Source organism: Eleutherodactylus coqui, chromosome 4 (genome assembly GCF_035609145.1).
Source record: "Eleutherodactylus coqui strain aEleCoq1 chromosome 4, aEleCoq1.hap1, whole genome shotgun sequence".
Classification (NCBI taxonomy): domain Eukaryota; kingdom Metazoa; phylum Chordata; class Amphibia; order Anura; family Eleutherodactylidae; genus Eleutherodactylus; species Eleutherodactylus coqui.
Genome location: NC_089840.1, coordinates 261,489,593 through 261,512,259, shown reverse-complemented (window position 1 = coordinate 261,512,259; position 22,667 = coordinate 261,489,593). Strand labels below are relative to the sequence as shown.

The 22,667-nt window shown below is 41.7% G+C and overlaps 1 protein-coding gene across 1 annotated transcript in view; it reads right to left on the bottom strand.

Annotated features, from left to right (window-relative positions):
• The window catches only part of TCERG1L (transcription elongation regulator 1 like), a 256,994-nt gene that overhangs the window by 153,152 nt on the left and 81,175 nt on the right, over positions 1 to 22,667 (bottom strand). The window lies entirely within an intron of this gene.

Below are 22,667 nucleotides of genomic sequence, written 5' to 3'. Positions count from 1 at the left end.
AAGTGCCTTATAAGATAAAGCAAAGTAATTAGATCTACTGGAAGGAAGAAATTACAGAGCAATGAATCCCTGTGCAGATGTTTCAGCAGTATATTTAAACAGGTTGTATTATGAATCTGACTCACAGCATTGTAGCGGTTTATAAAGAGGAGAGAACACGGAGCTGTCATAAATAAAATAACAGGGCTGTACATTATTAGGCGTGGCCAGCCCTAAGTCCTATTTTATTTGGATCTGCATATATTGATGCTATATTTGTATTATGCAGAGTGTTACAATATAACCCTGTTTCTCTCCAATGACAGTATGAGGAGAAAGCAAATCTATTAAACAGTTTTCTTCTCCGCTGTATTCACAGAGTAAGGCCACTCTCACTAATTTTCCACAGCGTTTAGCATGGAATTTGAAACGCCATGCTAAACACTGCAAATCACCTCCATTGATTTCAATGGGGCTTCTTAGACAAGTGTTTGAGTACGGTGCTTCTAACACTGCGGTTTTCGAACGTTGTCTGCTCCATTTTAGTGAATTTTTAATCCACCTCATCACCCATTGCAATGGTGAGGTACATTTGAAAATGCTATAAAATGCTATGTTTAAAAATGCAGCATTTTAACAGATGCCTGTGTGAGAGCAGCCTAAAATGCAATGTCAGGTGAAATGCAAAGGGAAAAAGCAAACTCTCTATTAGATATCTCAGAAATAAATGTGGAGATGCCTTAAAAAAATGTAAATAGACAAAACGCTGGCTACAGGTGGTATACACACCCCGGTACTAATGGAATTAGGTAATGTGATAGTTAGACCAATATTTCTTATATTTAAGGACTCTATAATGATATGGTCTGTTCCACAGAATTGGCACATAGCAAATATGATGGTAATATTCAAAGACAGGTCTAAAAGTGAACCCAAAAACTACAGCTGATCAGCTGATTGAAGAGATCACGGTACTCAGGTGAGTGCCACGGCTTCTTCTCAGGTATGTGACATCACGTCCACTGTCCCATGGCATGCGAGCAGCTCAGTTCCATTCAAGGGAATGGGATTGGGCTGCTTGCTATTCCAGGCACAACCACTGTAAAATGTATAGTGCTGTGGCTAGTAAGGAATGAAGTGGCCACAGCGCTCACCTGAGTGCTACTGCCATTTGAAGTAGCTTATTCATAGGGATCCTGATGACTATTGATGAACTATCCCGAATCCTAGAAAACCTATTTAAGTGGAAAAGTTCTACATGGTTCATACCGGGATTTATCAAAATAATGGAAACACTTAGGATTGATATTGCTCTGGGTAATGCAGGTAGTAATAATATGCAAGTGGACCTTTGTTTGTTGTTAATGTGTAGTGTCTATGCAAATCAACAGTAAAACAACAGCAGTTCATCTGCATACAGCGTTTTGTTTTGTGACTCATGCAAAATGTCTAATTGGAGCATCTGTTAGCAAAATCACTGGTTTACTTGGTGTATCCAGAGATATGGTATCGAAAGTCATGACAGCATATACTTGTAGGCAGAACATCGTCTGCTAAACACAATACTGGCCAAAAGTGTAAACTCGGAGACAGAAGGGTATCGAAGCGGACTGTGACCTCTAATAGAAAAACGACTGCAGCCTGAGTGCCTGCCGAGCTCCATGATCCTTTCCAGCAGCATCCTGCCTCAACCTATGCAATGAGGAAAGATGCCACATACTGAATTTTCGCAGCAGAACTGCAATTCGCAAACCATTGGTTACACAAACGAAAGCACAAAGAAAACTGCAATGTTGCAAAAAGCGCAATTTCTGGTCTGCTGATGACTGGTAATATGGCATGGGCCAACGAATCCTCCTTTACATTGTTTTCCATCATGTTTATGCCTGGGAATGCCAAAAGAAGTCTTTTATCCCGCCAGTCAATCATAGTAATAAAAAAAAATAAAACTTTTTATTTGTATAGCATTAACTTATTCCACAGTGCTTTCAGGTAATTTATTACCCCCCACCAAGCTGGGTACTTATTTTAATGGGGATGGAAGGCTGGGTCAATCTTGAGCCATGCGGGGATTGAACTTGCAACCTTCAGGTCGTGAGCAAGAGCTTAGGACTACATTTCTGCTGCCTTAGCACTCTTCACCACACATGACTCTACTGTGCATTATACAGGACTCTGTAGTAATGGATCTATTATGGCTGGGGCAGCAATCTCATGGTTTTTCTGCAGGACCCATTGTCACCTTAAAAGCGAGAGGGACTGACAATGACTAAACTGACATTTTAGCCAATCAGGTCCACCCAATGGTGCAGACATTGTTACCTGATGAAGCTGTCATTTTCCAGGATCATAATGCCGCTATCCATGCAGCTCACTATGTCCAGGTGGGATTTCGGGAGCATGAAGATGAGGTTTAGCATCTTCTCTGGCCAGCAATGTCACCAGACGTGAACATCATTGAGAACAATAGTGAGAACACATTCCCTATCAACATCTCTACTGCGAATTGAACAGTTATAAACGCTATCTTTACTCCTTGGGGAGACTATCTAGAAGGTCAGTCAGTGAGGAGACTTTAAGGCTAATTATGCTCCTCTGGGCAATATGCCAATAAGGGAGATGGATCAATACCTCTGCAGCCCCACCTACTGGAAAGAAGCTTTCCTGCAAGTCAGTGTTAGACTCTTTATACAAGCCTTGTAACAATAACTGGGAATTGAAAGCCAATTCTTAGTCATTGTTACAAGGCTTGTATAAAGAGTCTAACATTGACTTGCAGGAAAGCTGCCTTCCAATAGGTGGCGATGCAGACGTATAGTTGCATCTCCCTTATATGAACCATTACTGCATGACGAGTGGTCTAACATCCCATTAGACACCACTGAGCGCTTATATGAGTCCTTGCCAAATCAAATTCAGACTGTATTGACTGCCAAAGGTGTTCTTATACATTATTAATAAAATATATCATGATGAAGCATCAAGATATTTCCATTATTTTAATAAACCGCCAAATGTATTGGCTATACTGATGGGATCTATTTCAGTCATGGCTGGAATGGTTCTTGAAGCCCACATAGTGTCCATCAGAAGGGCGAGGGAAGTGGAAGCTTCACATTCTATGTCAATATAAAGGACATTTTGAAATGCAAGACGCTTTACCATCACACGTCAGCTATTGTACTTGTACAGAGATTATCAGGAAAGGTGCCGGCAGAGCAAACTAGTCAACCATGAGCTTCAACGAGATTAAATTGGAAGGAGTTGTTTGACATGTATTCCTTGAAGAAAAGAGTCTGATTTTACTTACAAACACATTCTCTGATCCTTCTTATATTACAAAGCAATCGGCAGCCGTTATTTAATGCTCTAATGTGTGATGCTTGCTTAAATTGGATGAGGGAGAAATGTATGATTTTCTACTTACAATATTTGTTCTGCAGTGTTGTAAGAGCTGTTGACTAAAGCATCACAGAAATGAATGTTTTTTGCAGAAAAGCAACAGAAGATGAATGTTTCGTAGCCAGCGTTTTCCAACTACTGTAGAACATCATGATTCCATGTTTATTAATGAAGCTAACCATTTCCTTTACATACTAATCAGAACCGAGCCGCTGCTCTGCTTTCCTCCATAAGAAGAGAATTTTAGTCTAATAGTTTATTGATGCACCAAAAACGTGGATGTGTTGTTCAAATATAAAGAACCATTTAAAAGGACAATTCCACCTTAAAAAAGAAGTGTAAAAAAAATCCACCTTAAGAGGATTCTGTCACCAGGATCATGTAGTTTGATTCGGAGGACCATGCTGACCTCTCCCGACCGTAGCAGGCAGAATGACACAAAAGGCGAGAGAGCTGTCAATGTGCGTGATGTGGGGGAGAAGCCGACACAGCCCGCCTCCGTGACTTAGAGCTGTGCTTTGAGTCAAACTACATGAACTTGATGATAGAATGACTTTAAACCATCTCATGACTGCAATATGCCTTTTTACTGACCCCACTAATGGGCTTTAAACCTGCACATACGTCTTTTTAAGACATTGGCTTGACGAACTGCTGACAGCCAGGCTCCTGCTCTAACAGCCAGGAACTGAGAAGCCTTCAATTCTGCAGATTCTGGCAGTTCAAAGTGTAAGGCCCAATGTCCATGGGCAGGTTTGATTTGCGGAATCCGCGAGGGGTAACTGTGCGGAAGATTCGCAAATCAAGCCGCCCATAGGGAAACATGGGAGTCAGCAAATGAAATAATGCATGCAGATGTGATTTGCAGACATTTTGGTCGGGAAGAAAAATCACGGCATGCTCTATTTCAGTGCGGATCCTGCACGGACAGCTTCCATTGAAGTCAGTGGAAGCCTTCCAATACATGGCAAAGCAGGAGTTAAAGAAAAAGTACTGCGCATGCGCGCTGCCGGCGCTTCCACATGCATCCTCAGGCCCGGAAATAGAAGACCCGGACAGCATGCAGAAGACCTGGACAGGTACGTGGGCAGGGTTGGATTCTGCTGCGGGCTCCCGCATGCGGAATCTGATTTGCCCATGGACATAAGGCCTTACATACCACAATCAATAGCAACTGCAGTGAGATTGCAAGGTACAAATGGGTTCCCATGGCATCTAGAATTCTTACAAAGGCCTCTATATCTGCCAAGTAAATCGGCCTATTAGAGCCCACCTCCCACAGAGTCTAATAGGCTGCTGTCATTGGTTAGAAGAATGCACTACATAACTAATGCTACTAATGTTAACTAACTTAGCGATCGAATGATCGTTTTTTACAAGTCCGCCTCAGGGACTAAAAAATAGTCTGAAAAAAGAATAATAGAATTTAATTGAAGGGAAAAAAATGTACACATTTTTCCCCACAGAAAAAAACTTTTGAAATAGATGAAATACTCCAAAAAGATTTTTTTAAGTAACACATATAATAGATATTACTGCATTCCTATCGACCCAAATAATGAAAATATTTGGTTTTGTCTTGCATGGTGAATACTGCAAAAAATATTTTGAAACATAATGTCAGAATTGCTATTTTTGTTTTGTTCGCCTCCCAAAAACACATAATAAAAAGCAATCCAAAAGACAGATGTACCTCAAAATGGTATCGACTCTTAGCACATAAAACAAGCCTTCACACCGATCTGTTACTGAAAAAGTAAAAAAGCTATGGATCTTAGAATACAGTGATACCGATTCAATTGGTTTTTGTTAATAAATAGAGATGAGCGAGCGTACTCGGAAAAGCACTACTCGCTCGAGTAATTTGCTTTATCCGAGTATCGCTGTGCTCGTCCCTGAAGATTCGGGTGCCGGCACGGAGCGGGGAGCTGCAGGGGAGAGCGGGGAGGAACGGAGGGGAGATCTTTCTCTCCCTCTCTCCCGCCCGCTCTCCCCTGCTCCCCGCTGCGACTCACCTGTCAGCCGCAGCGGCACCCGAATCTTCAGGGACGAGCACAGCGATACTCGGATAAAGCAAATTACTCGAGCGAGTAGTGCTTTTCCGACTACGCTCGCTCATCTCTATTAATAAAGTGTTTTTATTGTCCAACGGCAATAAAAAATAAAAATCTATAGAGACCTGTTATCGCAGTAATCGTGCTGATCCAGATAATAAAGTCATTATGTTACTTTTACAGAATGGTGAGCGCTATGAAAACAAAAACCCAAAACAATGACGGAATTTCTGGATGTTTTTTCCATTTCCCTCCCCCAAAAATGTAATAACCGTTATACAATACATACATATGTACCCCAAAGTGGTGCCATTAAACTATACAACTCATTCTAAAAAATGCAAGCCCTCACATGGCTATGTCAACAATTTATGGTTTTTGCAATTTGACCATGAAAATAACTTGCTCCCTAAGCCACCAAATAGGCTTGCCATGAAGGGGTTAAAATATAAATGAGTGAAAGTATAAAATTGTGTAATTTATATTGTTTGTTTCAAAGAGGTTTTCCAGGACTTAGATACTGAAGATCTATCCTTGTGTATATATGTGGAGGGCCACTCCCGATACACCCTATGACGATACACCCTATGATCAGCTGTTTGAAGGAACTGGTAAATGCTGAAGCCTACCAGGTACAGTGCCATATATTTTGCAGCTGTGGTGCCTGGTATTGCAGCTCAATCCCATTCACTTGAATGGGACTAGCCCGCAGAAAAGCCATGTGACTGATGAACATGACATCACAAGCTGCAGCCCCTCGAAAGAGCTGAGGACAGAGGTGCCAGGAGTCAGGTAGCCCATTGATCTGATATTGATGGCCTATCTTAAGGATATACAGTATCATCATTACCTAGGGGTGGAAGCTCACTGGCGATTTTTTTCTTTCTTGCGCTGCGAGAGCATGAGAAAACTCTCGCCTCGCAGTGCAAGAAAGACGCCGGTATAGAACCGGCATATCACTAGTGGTTTCAATGGGGCCAGTGGCAGCAGCGCTAGCCCCATTGATAACATAGAGAGAATGCCGCAGACTTTTGCCACAGCTGTCACAGCGGTCACAGCTGTGGCAGAAGTCCGCGGCATTCTATCCCATTGCTTTCAATGGGATCGGCACTGCTGCCGATCCCATTGAAAGCACTGCTTTGTCAAGCCCCGTAGTATGATTATCGGGGAAGGGCTTGAAATATAAGCCCTTCCCCGATAATCAGCAATAAGTGTAAAAAAAATTTTTTTTAAAATGACTCACCTCTCCGGCGCTCAGACGCGTCCTCCTGCTGTCTCCCCGGCACTGCTGTCCAGCACTTTCAGCAGGCGGGGATTTAAAAATCCCCACCTCCTGAAAGGGCTGTGCAGATTGGCTGAGGGCTCAGCCAATAGCAGCTAGTGCCTAGCTATTGGCTGAACACTCAGCCAATGACACATAGCCTTTAGCTATTCATTCATGAATAGCATTATCTTAGCTAAGCACTAGCTGCTATTGGCTGAGCCCTCAGCCAATCTACACAGCCCTTTCAGAAGGCTGAAAGTGCTGGACAGCAGTGTCGGGGAGCCAGCAGGAGGACGCGTCTGAGCGCTGGAGAGGTGAGCAATTTTTTTTTTTATTTTTTTTTACACTTATTGCTGATTATCGGGGAAGGGCTTATATTTCAAGCCCTTCCCCGATAATCTTACTGTGGGGCTTGACAAAGCAGTGCCGATCCCATTGAAAGCAATGGGATAGAATGCCGCGGACTTCTGCCACAGCTGTGACCGCTGTGACAGAAGTCCGCGGCATTCTATCCCATTGCTGCTCTCGCAGCACAAGAAAGAAAAAATTGCCAGTGAGCGTCCACCCTAAGTCCCAGAAAACTCGATTTAAAATAAAGAGTAATAATGACATTATATTCTGAGCAACTTTAAAACCTCAGCTAGTTCTGTAGCAGGACCTGATAGTACATTTTCTGTGATGCCAGATCAGCAACTGGCACAAATACAGTCACATCTAGTTTTGCAACTATACCCAAGTAATGCTGACAGGGAGCAGAAAAGCTAACAATCAGCTCATCAGACAGAATAGTGCGTCCAGTCCAGTACCCATATCTAACAAGATATATCTTGTAGGTCATTAGAAAATAAGTAAAGGGGCATGAGGAGGTTGGGGATCATCAGTGTAAGGGGGGTATGGCTTGTTGTTGCTTTCCACCAATGTTTTATTATTAAAGGGGTTGTCCCGCGGCAGCAAGTGGGTCTATACACCTCTGTATGGCCATAATAATGCACTTTGTAATGTACATTGTGCATTAATTATGAGCCATACAGAAGTTATAAAAAGTTTTTCACTTACCTGCTCCGCTGCTGGCGTCCCCGTCTCCATGGTTGCCGTCTAATTTTTGCCGTCTAAAATGGCCTAATGGCCAAATTAGACGCGCTTGCGCAGTCCAGGTCTTCTCCTGTTCTCTATGGGGCTCCGTGTAGCTCCGCCTCGTCACGTGCCGATTCCAGCCAATCAGGAGGCTGGAATCGGCAATGGACCGCACAGAAGAGCTGCGGTCCACGGAGGTAGAGGATCCCGGCGGCCATCTTCAGCCGGTAAGTATTGAAGTCACCGGAGCGCGGGGATTCAGGTAAGCGCTGTCCGGTTTCTTCTTTAGGTCCCTGCATCGGGGTTGTCTTGCGCCGAACGGGGGGGGGGAGGGGGTTGAAAAAAAAAAAAAACCCGTTTCCGCGCGGGACAACCCCTTTAAGAGCTGTACAGGATACTGCGCCATTAACAAACAAAGGTGTAATAATCAACCCCGTAATCAGAAAAATGGTTAGGGGACAGTATATGGAGAAGAGGCAATTCCATCATCAACGTAGAAAAGGGTTTTACAATATGAACTGAGAAACCTTTTGGATTGTCCAGCCACAATACACAATAACAGTTTAAGCAATAAATAGCTAGATATTCATTTCATCATGTGTGGCCGTACTCCTAAGGGCTCAGTCACACGGGTGCCGATCCACCCGTGTTCCTGCACAATAAGACGGCCGCACCGCGTGCGGATGACTCTCTGCATGACCGGCTCCATTGCCGGCCATGTGTTCTTTCACCGGAGAGTCGTCCGCACCTGCAGTGTGGCTGTCTAATCGTGCAGGAACACGGGCGGATCGGCGGATCGGCGCCCATGTGACTGAGCCCTAAGTAAGATTTTAGTGGAAAATCAAGTACTTTAAACATAATACCAAATACCAACATTTAATCATACTAGTTTTCTTTTTAATATACGCAAAAGTAAAGAGTTGGGAAGAAAATTGGTTGTACACGTCACATTGCGCGGTATCACAACTTGCACTGACAGCTTAACAGATGGTCTTTTAGAAGAAAGCATAACTCACTAGAATTAGTAATAGTACAGAAAATTATTTTAAGTGCTTTAAAAGAAAATCACTGCATTATATACTTTAACCTGATGACAGACTTGCAGGATAAAAGTGGTGATGTGAAACTTTTTGCATGATGATACAAAACTAAGTAAAGTAATTGACATAAAAGAGAACAGTATATGGTTGCAAATGGATCTGGATAAGTTAGGGGCTTGGACAAAAAAGTGGTGAATGAGGTTTAATGTTGATACATGTAATGGAAAAGGACTTGCGGATTTTAGTTAACTGAAAGCAACCAGTGTCAGGCAGCTGCTGCCAAGGCAAATAGGATCATGGGGTGCATCAAAAGAGGTCTAGGGTCACATGATGAGAACATTGTTCTTCCCCATTACAAGTCCATGGTCAGACCACACATGGAGTATTGTGGACCATTTTGAGCACCGGTAGTCAAGTAGGATATATCAGAGCTTGAGTGGGTTCAAAGGTGGGCAACTAAAAAAAGATAATCAAATTTGGCGTTATTTAATTTATAAAAAAAGATGTCTGAGGGGCCAACCTAACAACTATGTATAAATATATTGCAGGACAATACAGAGATCTCTCCCACCATCAAGTTATAGCTAGGACTGTGACTGTACCAAGGGGACATCCTCTACTATGGAACTCCCTATCCGAGGATGTGGTGATAGCGAACTCGATAAAAGAGTTTAAGAGGGTTACAATATTAAATGTTATAGTCACTGATTACTTTATAACTGTTGTCAATCCAGGCATTATTCCGATTGCGAGATTGGATTTGGGATGGAATTTTTTCTCCTAAGCTTCTACATCATTGGGGTATTTTTTGCCATCCTCTGGACCAACATTGGTGTGTGTGTGTGTGGTGGTGATAGGCTGAATTGGATAGACATATGGCTTTTTTCGTTCTAACTCACTATGTTACTATGTTAAAATCTGGTTTCAAAACATTTTTTGCTCATTATGGTTTGTTGAAGCAAGTTTACCTTGCCAACTATGTATGGTAAAGGAAATCACATGATGGGGTAAAGTCATATTTGCTCACATGCGACTAAGCAAAATCCACATCCACTGTTGTAACAGTCTAAATTTATTTGTGTTGCTAAAAAAGCTGGCGATGGCTGCAGAAGCGAAAAGCCAAAAGGTATCTGAGCATCAAACTCTCTAATGGTCAGAAAAGAGTTGTCACAGCGGTCTGAGCAGGATGGAGAAGAAAAGGAAAGAAGATATCAAAATTAGAGAAGATGTCATTATGTCTGTATTAAGTAAATTCTTGTATTCCCCATGGGGTATCAATTCTGAAGCATTTTTTTCTTAGAACTCTGTGTTGTGCTATTCCTCTGTTATCAGTCCCGGAAATATATCAGTACAGCCTGAGCTACATGGAGACTTCATATAAAGGAACTGATTAACTATGGAACTATAGCGGCAGTACACAGCAATACATTGTGTATTGTAGCTGTCACTCAATCAAGTAGAGCCACTAAAAGTCTCTGAATAGCCCTAGCCTAACTGAAAGTTAGCTTGGGGGGCATCTCATTTCTCTTGATAATTTTTGAGATGTTCTACACCTTGATTAGAGTCCACATATTGCAAGTTTAGTTGATCGGACCTAAATTTTAAGGAAACACTCCTGTCTATATAAGGTCTAACAGCTCACATTACACACCAGAACCAAAACCAAGCTATGGAAAGGAAAGAACTACCTGTAGAGCTTATAAACAGGATTGTGTGGAGGCACAGATCTGGAGAAGGCTGAAAAAATATTTCTGGTGAACCGAAAGTTCCAAAAAGCACAGCGGCCTCTATAATTTTTAAATGGAAGACGTCTGGAACAACCAGAACTCTTCCTAGAGCAGGCTGACCCACCAAACTAAGTAATCAGGGGACAAGGGCCTTGGTAAGATAGATGCCCAAGAACCCAATGGTCACTCTGGCTGAGCTTCAAAGATCCTGTATGCAAATGGGAGAAACTCTTAGAAGGCCAACCATCACTGCAGCACTAGACCAATCTGGCTTTACGGTATTGTAGTCAGAAAGAAGCCTCTCCTCAGTAAAAGACCCATAAAAACCTGCATGGAGTTTGCCGAAAAGCACCTACAGGACTCTCAGACTGTGTGAAACAAATTCAGTGATTTGATGAAACCAATATTTGCCTTTTTGGCCTCAATTATAAGCGTTATGTCTGGAGGAACCCAGGCGCCGATCATCACCTGCCCAATACCATCCCTACAGTGAAGCCTGGTGGTGGCAGCATCATGCTGGGGGACAGGGAGACTGGTCAGGGTGGATGGAAAGATGAATAGAGCAAAGTACAAAAATATTCTTAATGAACACCTGATGGAGAGCAAAAGGGACCTCAGACTGGGCAGAAGGTTGACCTTCTAACAAGATAATGACCCTAAGCACACAGCCAAGACAACACATGAGTGGCTTAGGGACAACTCTATGGATGGTCTTGAGTGGCCCAGCCAAAGCCCTCGTTTCAACCGAATCTAACATCTTCAGAGAGACCTAAAAATGGCGTCCACAGATGTCCCCCATCCAACCTGACCGAGCTTGAGAGGATCTGCAGAGAAGAATAGCAGAAAATCCCCAAATCCAGGAGTTTAAACCTTGTGTCATCATACCTAAGAAGACTGGAGACTGTAATCGTTGCCAAAGGTGCTTCAACTAAGTACTGAGTACTGGGTGTAAATACTTATGTCAATGCAAATGTTAGTTTCTCATTAAAAAAAAAATTACAAAGATTTCTAACATTCTTTTTTTATTTTTTCATTATGGGGTACTGGGGAAAGACCTGATTTTGTTTTCTAAATTAACACAAAAGCACAACATAACAAAATGTAAAAAAAGTGAAAGGGCTTGAAGACTTTCTGGACCAACTGTGGAGAAAGGAAAGTGGGCACTATAGCAACAATAACAATTAGGCCCTTTCAGGTGTGACAAGAGGTCCTGGTGCCTTCATATTATTTTCATGACTGTCATCAGACCTCTTTTTTTGCCAATATCGCAGAATTTATGATGCTAACATCACAGTGATCAGGTTCTTACATCTGTGAATATATAGCCAAGGATGATGGGAAATAGGTGCTGTTGCTTCAGAGGCATCATAGCGGCCCATTTAAATGCCTCTGTGGGAAGTAAGCTCTTGAGAACTTTCAATGTGTTTCTAGCTAGAGCAGCATATTTGTACATGCCTGGTCCTGAAACTCAATCTCATTACTGTACATGTTACTTATCGATTATCTCAGCATGGGCCATCAATATGTCTAACTGGAAATCCCTTCAAATATTCAATTTTTTTTGTCTGTTCCTGCAAAATAACATTGAAGAAAAACCTTCTTATGCCTTCATTTAAAATCAAAGACAACCCAACTTGGAGTGCTGAGCCATAGAATTCTATTGACGATGTATCATGGATTATTAGGTTTGACTGACAAAAGTTCACTAGGAGTTAAAAATTCTCATCTCTGTTGATCCTCTAGGAAGAAAATCTGCAAATATCCCTCTACATTTTTAATCCATTCTAAATATTTTACGTTAAACAAAAAGAAAGAAAATTCTTGTCCAAGACGGGAACCAGTCCAATTCAACATGAATCTAAATGAGGAAGTAGTATTACCCCCTTCCTTACCAGGCATGGGCCACCTGGACATAAATAGTCTATAGGAAGTCAAGAACTGGTTAAAGAAGTTGTCTGTATTTGGTGTCTCTAAACCTTGGCAATCAGCAGTTATTGGCAGAGCGAGGCAGTTCTGACCAAATATTTCCCGCCCAGCTGCATGGAAGATATATAGTAGCACTACACAACGGCTATTCAAATGGTTGGCTGTCCATGTAACATATGGACGGCCAGTTCCACCGGAGCTGCTTTACAAGAGCAGGTCTCTATTCTGGCTCACAGAGTGAAGTTCCTACTTTATGGCGAACATATGGCAGTGGAACAGAGAGGACAGAACCCACTTTTATTAGTTTGTATGCTTTTATTTACAGTACTGTTCAAACATTTTAGGGAGGTGTGGAAAAATGATGCAATGTTAGAATGTTCTCAAAAATAAAAGTGTTACTAGCTTATTTTTGTCAAGTAACAAAATGCAAAGTGAATGAACAGAAGAGAAATCTAACTTAAATCAATACTTGGTGTGACCGCCCTTTGCCTTCAAAACAACATCAATTCTTCTAGGTAAACTTGCCCAATGTTTTGTAGGAACTCGGCAGGGAGGTTGCTGCAAACTTGCCTAAAACTTTTGCCCAATACTGTATGTATGATATTTTTATACATTTTATGTGCACAATTCTCTTTGTGAGTGGGTGGTGTTTTAAGACCATGGTCGAATAGTTTGGTTGCCAAAGGAACACCCAATTTTGTAGGATAATGTAGGGACACAGATGACATACTGGGACTTATAAAAGGTAATGTCAAGTTTCCGCATTGGCAGTGTAGTATGGGACGTAGCTTAATACTGGTACAGAGTTGATGCAGTTGAAGAAGCCACTAAACTAGTGGTACACAGCCTGTGGCCCAAAAATCACATGTGGCCCACAATGCCATTCTATGTAGTCCAAACCATCTGGACACAGAAATGCTTGTCTTTCTGTGGCTGCTTACATATGGTTTCTGTGTCAGAGGACTGGCACAGAGCTCAGGAGCAGGGATGCATAAGTGCTAATGGTGCTCTGTGTAGCCATCTCTCAGTCCTCCATATATCAGGAGGATGAGCTCTCTTACATAGTAACATAGTAGACTGAAAGGAGACAAGGTCCATCTAGTTCAGTCTCTTTCCACCTCCCCCCTTGTTGATCCAGAGGAAGGCAAAAAGAAACCCAATGAGGCAGAAGTCAATTTAGTCCATGTGGGGGAAAAAATCCTTCCCGACTCCATAATGGCGTGACCCATTTGGCACTGCAGAGGGTGACCATCTCAGCATGTGGCTCTCTCTATTGCAGTCTATTAGAATTTTGAAATGCTAGACCATAATCATACAAGTCATAATTTACAAGGGAGAGAGACGCATGTAGAACTGATTGTGGGAGCAATGGACTCACATTCTTTCAATAGTTAGAAGTCCTGGGAGTGTAACTTGCCCCATCAGGTAATTATATACTTTTGATATGCAGTAAATGTCTCAGATGGGAATGATGTTTGAAGTTTTATTGTGGCCCTCAAGAGTAGCTCAATATTACAATGTGGCCTTCAGACCAGAAAAGGTTGTCCACCTCTGCCTTAAAGAATAGTGGTAGTCCAGTTGAGAAAGGCTGAGGAGTGCCTAAGTGAAGCCTGAGAGTTGCCAAGTTAAATTAGGCAGAGTATGCTGACCTGAGCTTTACGGTCATCAGAAGGCCCAAGGAAACCAAGAGTCAATAACATTGACACCTCTGTTTTTAGGCCATAAGCCAAAAATTCTAAGAGACTTGTTGCTGTTGTGATAATTACTGCAGCTCGTTGTGATAAAATCAGGCCGTTTTCTGCTTTGCAGTGTTGGAGTTCTAGATCCAAATCTTTTCAAGTGTAACATCTGGGTGGAGGTTTTATGTTCTCTTTGCGTTTATTCTTCTTGTTCTCCTTCTCCTATGGAGGGGAAAGAACAAGTGTGGTGGCTCAGCTGTTAGCGCTGTTGCTGTAGACTGCTGGAGTTCTATGTTAAGATATGTCCAAGGACAACATCTGGATGGTGTTTTTGTGTTCTTTTTGTGTTTATTCTTCCTGTTATTCTCCTCCTCTGAAGCAGAAAGGACAGGTGTGTTGCTGCATTGATAGCAGTGCTGATGTTCTAGGTTCAAATCTGTCCAAGGGCGACAACTGGATAGAGGTTTTCAAAGTTTATGTAGATATTACCCTTGATGGGATATGAATAGGGATGAGCGAGTATACTCACTAAAGCACTACTCGCTCGAGTAATGTGCTTTAGCCGAGTATCACCCTGCTCGTCCCTGAAGATTCGGGGGCCGGCGCGGGGCGGGGAGCTGCGGGGGAGAGCGGGGAGGAACGGAGGGGAGATCTCTCTCTCCCTCTCTCCCACCCGCTCTCCCCTGCTCCCCGCCGCAACTCACCTGTCAGCTGCAGCGGCTCCCGAATCTTCAGGGACGAGCAGGGAGATACTCGGCTAAAGCACATTACTCGAGCGAGTAGTGCTTTAGCGAGTATACTCGCTCATCCCTAGATATGAACCTTGGACCCCATCATTGCAGAGGAGTAGTGCTAACCAGTGAGCCATATCCTTTGAAGGGGAGCCTTCACAGTCCTCCTCCTTTTCCTTCTTCAGGGACTCTCTGGAAGGCAAATTAGTGCACCCATTTTTTACTCCTTCTGACTTTAATGGGAGTTGGAATTGGGATGGACTAATTCATGATTATTGAAAATCGAGTCAGACACTCCAAAGCCAAATATACCAATAATCGCTCAGCATTAGTAATAATCTAATTACAGTATGATGGTCATTAAAGAAACTTTTCTACATAAAACCCAGATGATTGTTTCCTTGTCCTGCTGGAACAACTATCTGGGCACAACACAATAGGCCACTTGGACAAGGGTTGTCTTAATTAGGAAAAAACCCACCATAAAAAAACACCAAAATTCTAGCCTGAGAAGCATGACATTGTTTTCTGCAAATATTCAATTATTTTTGTGTCATCCAAACCATCGTAAAATTACAGAACAACAAAAAAAGCAGCAAAACATTATTGAGATCTCAACTTGTTTGCTATCAACAAACCTCACTAATGAGATAAACTGACAGAACATGAAAGGCCATTGAACAGAATTGTTTTTGTAACATGAAGTACTGCTTGGCTGTTGTATGGCTGATGGATATAAGACTCAGGCACATCCCAGCTGTTCTACAACAGAATAGAAAATTACATTGAAAACAGTAAATCATTCCGAGATCCAATGAACAGGTGGCAAATAGTTTACTTAGCAGATGGCCAGGCTTTTTTTTTTAATATTGCTATGTACGTTCTTCAAAATTTCACATTTTTAGTCTATAACTATTATTTATTTCTGTTTTTATTCCATATTTTGACTAAAATGCAAAACCAAAAGTTACAAGGTTAATGAGACAGCTTTTTCGTTAAACTTTACTTGCATTTTGCAGTTTGGCTTTTTATATTACTTTTCCATAATTTGATTTTCATTTTATTTGACTTTGGAAATAGAAAAATGAAAATGCGTGGGATTTTCTCAGGGCATTCCTACCACATCTGTCAGTTCTCTAAGTTCTTGCTCAATATGCTGTCCATAGCGCGAGATGATAGTTCATCTTAATTTAGTCTGATGGAGAGAACTGAACTCTTGTCCAGCTCCAGAGACGATGCTTTAATTACAATGGAATAGGAAACTTAAAGCTTTCTAATTTCCATTCTGCTGTAGAATACAGAACAGGTAGAATAGAGAAGACAACTCATGCCCAACTGGTACAATTTTTTTTTACCTTGAAATCACAATATACTCCTTTAATGTATCAGTATGTTGTTTTATATCATGGGAGTACCTGAAGGAACCCAACACTAGCACAAAGAGAACATACAAACTCTGTTCAGATGGTGAACTTTGTTGGATTCGAACCAAGGGACCAAGTGCCAACCACTGAACCAATAGGTCAACATTTTGGTAGGTTTACTTTCACTTCACACTTTTTGTGTGCTGTTTGGTGGACTGCACTATTATTTTTGGCACAAAAGGCTGGAAATGTACCAAAACATACTGAAACGAAGAACTATCACTTTCCGTTTCAGCAGTTTTCCTTATGGGCCCAGAAAGTTTCTGTCCATGTCCCATCTAGGGAAGGTGTTTTCCCGATTTTAAGTGGAAATCCTAATTAGACCCCTGGATGGAGTCAGTAATGAGATCTAAGCTGGCCCTTTATCAGATCTGTGCAGGACACACACAGACCTTAGTTGATGACCTCACAACATATTTACCATCGTAAAGCCCTGTCCTACAGGGAAAACGTCAAGATAAAATAAGTCAAAAACTGACGGCAGGTTTGTTTTTTCTTCCATCCATCATAAATCTATATAGAAGATTAGCAGAAAACGTTTCTGAGTTTACACAGCTTATTAAATGTAAAATCTGTACATGGAAGAAGGAAAATGCAATATTGATTTTTTATAAACTGCTCTTCCGTGAAAAGAAGTAAGCAATACAACTTTCATCAGCCAACAATAGCCTCAGAAGAAAGATGAAAAGGGATATTTTAGAGAAAAATCAGAAGTATCACTTCACAGAAACATATAACACCCATCAATTGCTACAGTGCGTGTCAACGGACTCCGCTCAAAGGCAACAAGAGTAGCTAATGGACATGGCGCGGAATAAGTTCTGGAAGTTTGATGCAAAGAAATACCAAGATGGCTTAATCGTGTTATGGGAGGAAAATAAGAGAACATTTCTATGCAATCCAGAAATTTCCCAAATATTAACAAAATGTTAATTAAATACAGCTTTGGGCTTCAAGCAAATATTTCAAAAATGTAACAGATTGAGTCCAACAAGGTCAAGAGTCACATAACGCTGAGGTCGGTGATTGGTTACAGAGTTCTCATGTGTTTATACAAAATGTCATCAATGCAGTCAAATTAAACAAAGACCAGCAGCGAGGACAGAAGTGACAGAGGGGAACACAGAGGATGAGTTAGTTTGTTATTTTTAACCATTGTCTGCCCACTATTCAGTTTTCGTATAACTGGGAAAACCCAAGTAGGGCATCCTGAGATATAAACGAATGACTCATAAAAGAATATACTTACATATGGGAAAGCATGGAATCAGTTTCAGTTACAAGAAGTGATTGAGCATCGCTTTTTTCTAAAAGATTCGGGGGGTGTCGGGGGGGGGGGGGGCGGTGGGTGGCGGGGTGCAGGGGGGGGGGGGTAGCAGTGGGGAACAGGGGGGAGCTCTCTCTCTCTCCCCCCCCCCCACTCCCCACCGCAACCCCCCGCTCACCCCTGGCGCCCCCCGAATCTTTTCTCCCGATTAGGCAGTTACTCGAAAAAAGCGATGCTCGATCAAGTAATTGCTCTAAACGAGCACGTTCGCTCACCTCTACGAGGTGCATAACTGAGTAGTAACTAACAGAGTGTTTCATCCGTGCAGGACTTCTCCTATGCAACCTACATGGGTATAAATATTTTGCCCTAAGATGACATGTATATTTACTCTACATACCAAACACGACAAACACAGGTAGGCAAAACATATAAACTTCATTTAGCATAAATGCAGATAACACCAAATGGAAATAAGGTAGCATAAATACTGGAACTAGAGGGAAAATTACCCTGATCTCTCAAATATGGAAAACCCTACTTATAAATAGAGTGCATGCTCAAACTACATGAAAGAATAACCAGCGCCCTCTGAGAGGCAGGGCCAGAATAAATGTGCACTGACAAACGCTGATTGGCTGGCTGGGCTGATCCACCTCTCAGCCAATCAATCAACCAAAACACCTGTAGATAAGTGATCCTGTTGGTGCCCAGCACCAGAATGACAGAGAGCATACGCCGATGAGCACACAGCATGGGCTGAAGCCAATGCCATGTTGTCACCCCAGTCTCAGAGAAGCAGCCATGATTATCCCCTTAGTGACGGCGCTATCATAAAACTACGTCCTGCTGTTGCAGGGCGTGTATAGAGGGAGGTAGAGCAGCTATCTCCCTCCATACAGCGCGGGCGTCAGCTGTTTATTACAGCTGACACCCGCGGGCAATAGCCGCGCTCGGCCGTTTGGCCGATCGCGGCTATTAACCCTTTAAATGCCGCTGTCAATTCTGACAGCGGCATTTAAATCCCCCGAACGCTGTTCGGGGGTCCCGCATGGTCCCACCGTGGTGAGATCGGGGGAGCCGTGCAGGTGTCATCGCAGCCGGGGGCCTAATGAATGGCCCCAGGGCTGCCTTAACAGACTGCCTATCAAGCCATCCACACAGGGTGGCTTGAAAAACTGCATGTCAAAAAGCAGCGATCAAAGCATCACATGTTAAAGTCCCCCAGGGGGACTTCAAAGTAAAGTAAAAAAAATAATCAATAAAGTTTTTTTAATTGTTAAAAAAAGAAAAAATTCTAAAAGTTTAAATCCCCCCCCTTTTGCCATATCTATTATTAAAAAATCTAAATCATAAAATAAAAATATGTATTTGATATCGCCACGTCCGTAAAAGTCCGATCTATCAAAGTAGTGCATTATTTTTTCTGCACGGTGAACGTCGTCCGAAAAAAAAAAAAAGAACGCCAGAAATGCATTTTTTTAGTTACTCTGTCTCCCAGAAAAAACGCAATAAAAAGCGATCAAAAAGTCGTATGTATTCCAAATTGATACTATCGGAAACTACAGGACATCCCACAAAAAATGAGCTCTTGCTCAACTACGTTGACGGAAAAATAAAAAAGTTATCGCGCGCACAAAATGACCGCAAAAAATAATTGAAAAAAATTAAATATCTTAAAAAAAAATACAAGTACTACAGCAAAAAAAATACTATACAAGTTTGGTATCGTAGTAATCGTACTGACCCATAGAATAAAAATATCAGGTCGTTTTTGTTGCAGTTTGTGCGCCGTAGAAACAGGACGCACCGAAAGATGGTGGAATGTCGTTTTTTTTCCATTTCTCTCCGCTTAGAATTTTTTAAAAGTTTTTCAGTAAATTATATGGTACAATAATCAATAAAGGTTTTTTTTAAGTTTTTTGCCATATCTATTATTAAAAAATCTAAATCATAAAATCAAAATATGTATTTGATATCGCCACGTCCGTAAAAGTCCGATCTATCAAAGTAGTGCATTATTTTTTCTGCACGGTGAACGTCGTCCGAAAAAAAAATAAAGAACGCCAGAAATGCATTTTTTTAGTTACCCTGTCTCCCAGAAAAAAACGCAATAAAAAGCGATCAAAAAGTCGTATGTATTCCAAATTGATACTATCGGAAACTACAGGACATCCCACAAAAAATGAGCTTTTGCTCAACTACGTTGACGGAAAAATAAAAAAGTTATCGCGCACACAAAATGACTGCAGAAAATAATTGAAAAAAATTAAATATCTTTAAAAAAAAAATACAAGTACTACAGCAAAAACAATACTATATAAGTTTGGTATCGTAGTAATCGTACTGACCCATAGAATAAAAATATCAGGTCGTTTTTGTTGCAGTTTGTGCGCCGTAGAAACAGGACGCACCGAAAGATGGTGGAATGTCGTTTTTTTTCCATTTCTCTCCGCTTAGAATTTTTTTAAAGTTTTTCAGTAAATTATATGGTACAATAAATAGTGCCACTGAAAAATACAACTCATCCCGCAAAAAACAAGCCCTCATACAGCGACGTCGATGGATAAATAAAGGAGCTACAATTTTTTAAAAGGGAGTAGGAAAAAACAAAAATGGAAAAAAGTAAAAAAGCTCCGTCACTAAGGGGTTAAATATAGACACAACTTCTAACTTTATACAATGGTGGTAGTATTTGGTCATAGCGTAGAGCTATGGTATTATTCTGCCAGATTTGTTTCTGAATTTATGTATATCTTATTTGCAGTTACATGTGATGTTTGGTGGAGATTATTGATGCTAAAGGCGCAGTGTTAAGGCAGCAGAAATGCAGTCCTAAGCTCTTGCTCACAACCTGAAGGTTGCAAGTTCAATCCCCACTTGGTTCAGGTAGCCGGCTCAAGGCTGACTCAGTCTTCCATCCTTACGAGGTCGGTAAAATGAGTACCCAGCTTGGTGGGGGGTAATACATTAATTAATTACCTAAAAGCGCTGCGGAATAAGTTGGCGCTATACAAATAAAATTTATTTATTTAACAAGTTATTAAATTCAGAGGTTTCCTTACTTTTTCTCCCTGCAGTGTGGATGTTTACCACACTTTATTAGTAATCCAGGTAACTCTAAAGAGTTCACTTACTTTTTCTTGCAACTGTACATCTACATATAAGGTTTTAGCTTTGGGATCTAACTGACACAGCAAATCCATTGCAAAGTATGTGAACCCACTCTACAATTGGCAATTAGACCAATATAATACTCCTAGGCAGGCTTGTCATAGACATACAAGTAAATCCCTCTATGCCTTTGCTCACGTACATACATTTTCCTTTGCTTTACCAACATCTGTTAATTTTTTGTAAAGATATGCCTTATTAAAATCAAGTCTTCAGCATTTCAGCCCGACATGCTTGATTTGCAGATAAGTTCACAGCAGAAACCACAATTAATTAAGATTAAAATAGATGCAGTCAGAAACAGCAAGGGAAGTCACAATATGGCAGGTCAAATGGAAATATGACCCAAGACGTCTCTGTACAAATGGGAACATTATTCATTTCTGGACCGACTCCAAAGATAATCTTTTTTTTTTCATCTGTATGAATTGAAATTACATGTAAAGGGTGATGATGATGAAAGAATGGTGCAAAAGTAAAGCCAATTCCTCATACATGAAATTACAGAGAACAGCCAGAATTACATCAAAAGACAGAACTCTTCAAGTTTTTATTGCACCTTAGAAATGTTCGATGTGGGCGCAAGCAATAAGGGTTCCTATTGAGTGATAGCAAACATAGATCTTAGATGTAACAAACATTTATGCTGCATCAGAGTGACGGATGAGACAGAAATCCCAGAACCACACAGAGCTAAACATGTCCCATTTTTCTACATAAATTTTTAACTTTTTGACAGTTGCTAATCTTTATTCATAAAATACAATAGCTTTTAGGTAAATAGACATTAAATAACTTAATAACTAAACAAGAAGAATAACAGCTCTCTGTTGACATTAATATGGATAATGGATAAGAACAGATATTCCACACTTTGTGAAACATATTTGATATGAGTCAGAGGCGTAACTTGAAGCTCCTGGGCCCCAATGCAAAACCTGTAACAGGGCCCCCAACTGTAATGCTTTATTTATAGTACTGGGCTCCCTATATGGAGAAGAGAGGCCTTATGGGCCCCCTAAGGCTCCTGGGCCCGGGTGCAACCGCATCCCCTGCACCCTCTATAGTTATGCCTCTGATCTGAGTGGCATCAATTTCCCAATTGTGACATGAGCAGACAAAAGGGTATGAAGGTCTTTCACCTTTCGGTGGAAGTATAGCCTTCCAGTTCCTAGCAATTATGTTAGATGCTGCCATAAATATATGGCCTAACAATTTCTTAAGGCTGACCTGGTATCCCTCCAAATTCAATGGTAGTAAAGCTGTTTCAGGTCTTTTGGGAACCTTGGTGTTCACTAAAGCTTCATGTCCACAGGGAAATATCCGCAGTGGATCACCCACACGTGTGATCCGCGCCCCATAGGGATGCATTGGACACCCACAGGTAATTAAATAACTGTGGATGTCATTTTCCCCTATGGCGCAGGTTGCATGTGCGGGAAAACACCCACAGCATGCTCCATTGTATTGCAGGCATCCCGCGTAGATGGCTCCCACGGCTTCTATTGAAGCCTATGGAAGCCGTCCGATCCCGCGGCACATCCACAGCTTTATTTCTGCTCTGCCGCGGAACAACGGGAAAGCAAGCATTCAAAAAAAAAAGTGTGCACGGCGCATGCATGCGGCACGCTGCCGGCGTGCCAAGCATATCCGCCGGGCCGAAGACAGAAGATCCAGCTGCGATGGAGGGGAGATCCGCAGCTTCCAGACAGGTGAGTATTTCTGATTTTGTGGCCCCATGTCTGCGGGAAAGGAGGGACCCGCAGCGGGATTCTGCGTGGACATGAGGCCTAAGATGTTTATTGCAGACTTGAAACTGTGATGCAATGATCGCACTGATAATACAATGCATTATTGCTAATCATAGTGATCACAGGCCACTGTTTGGTGTCCAGTTCCCATGGCAACCCATTGGTGCTCCACAAT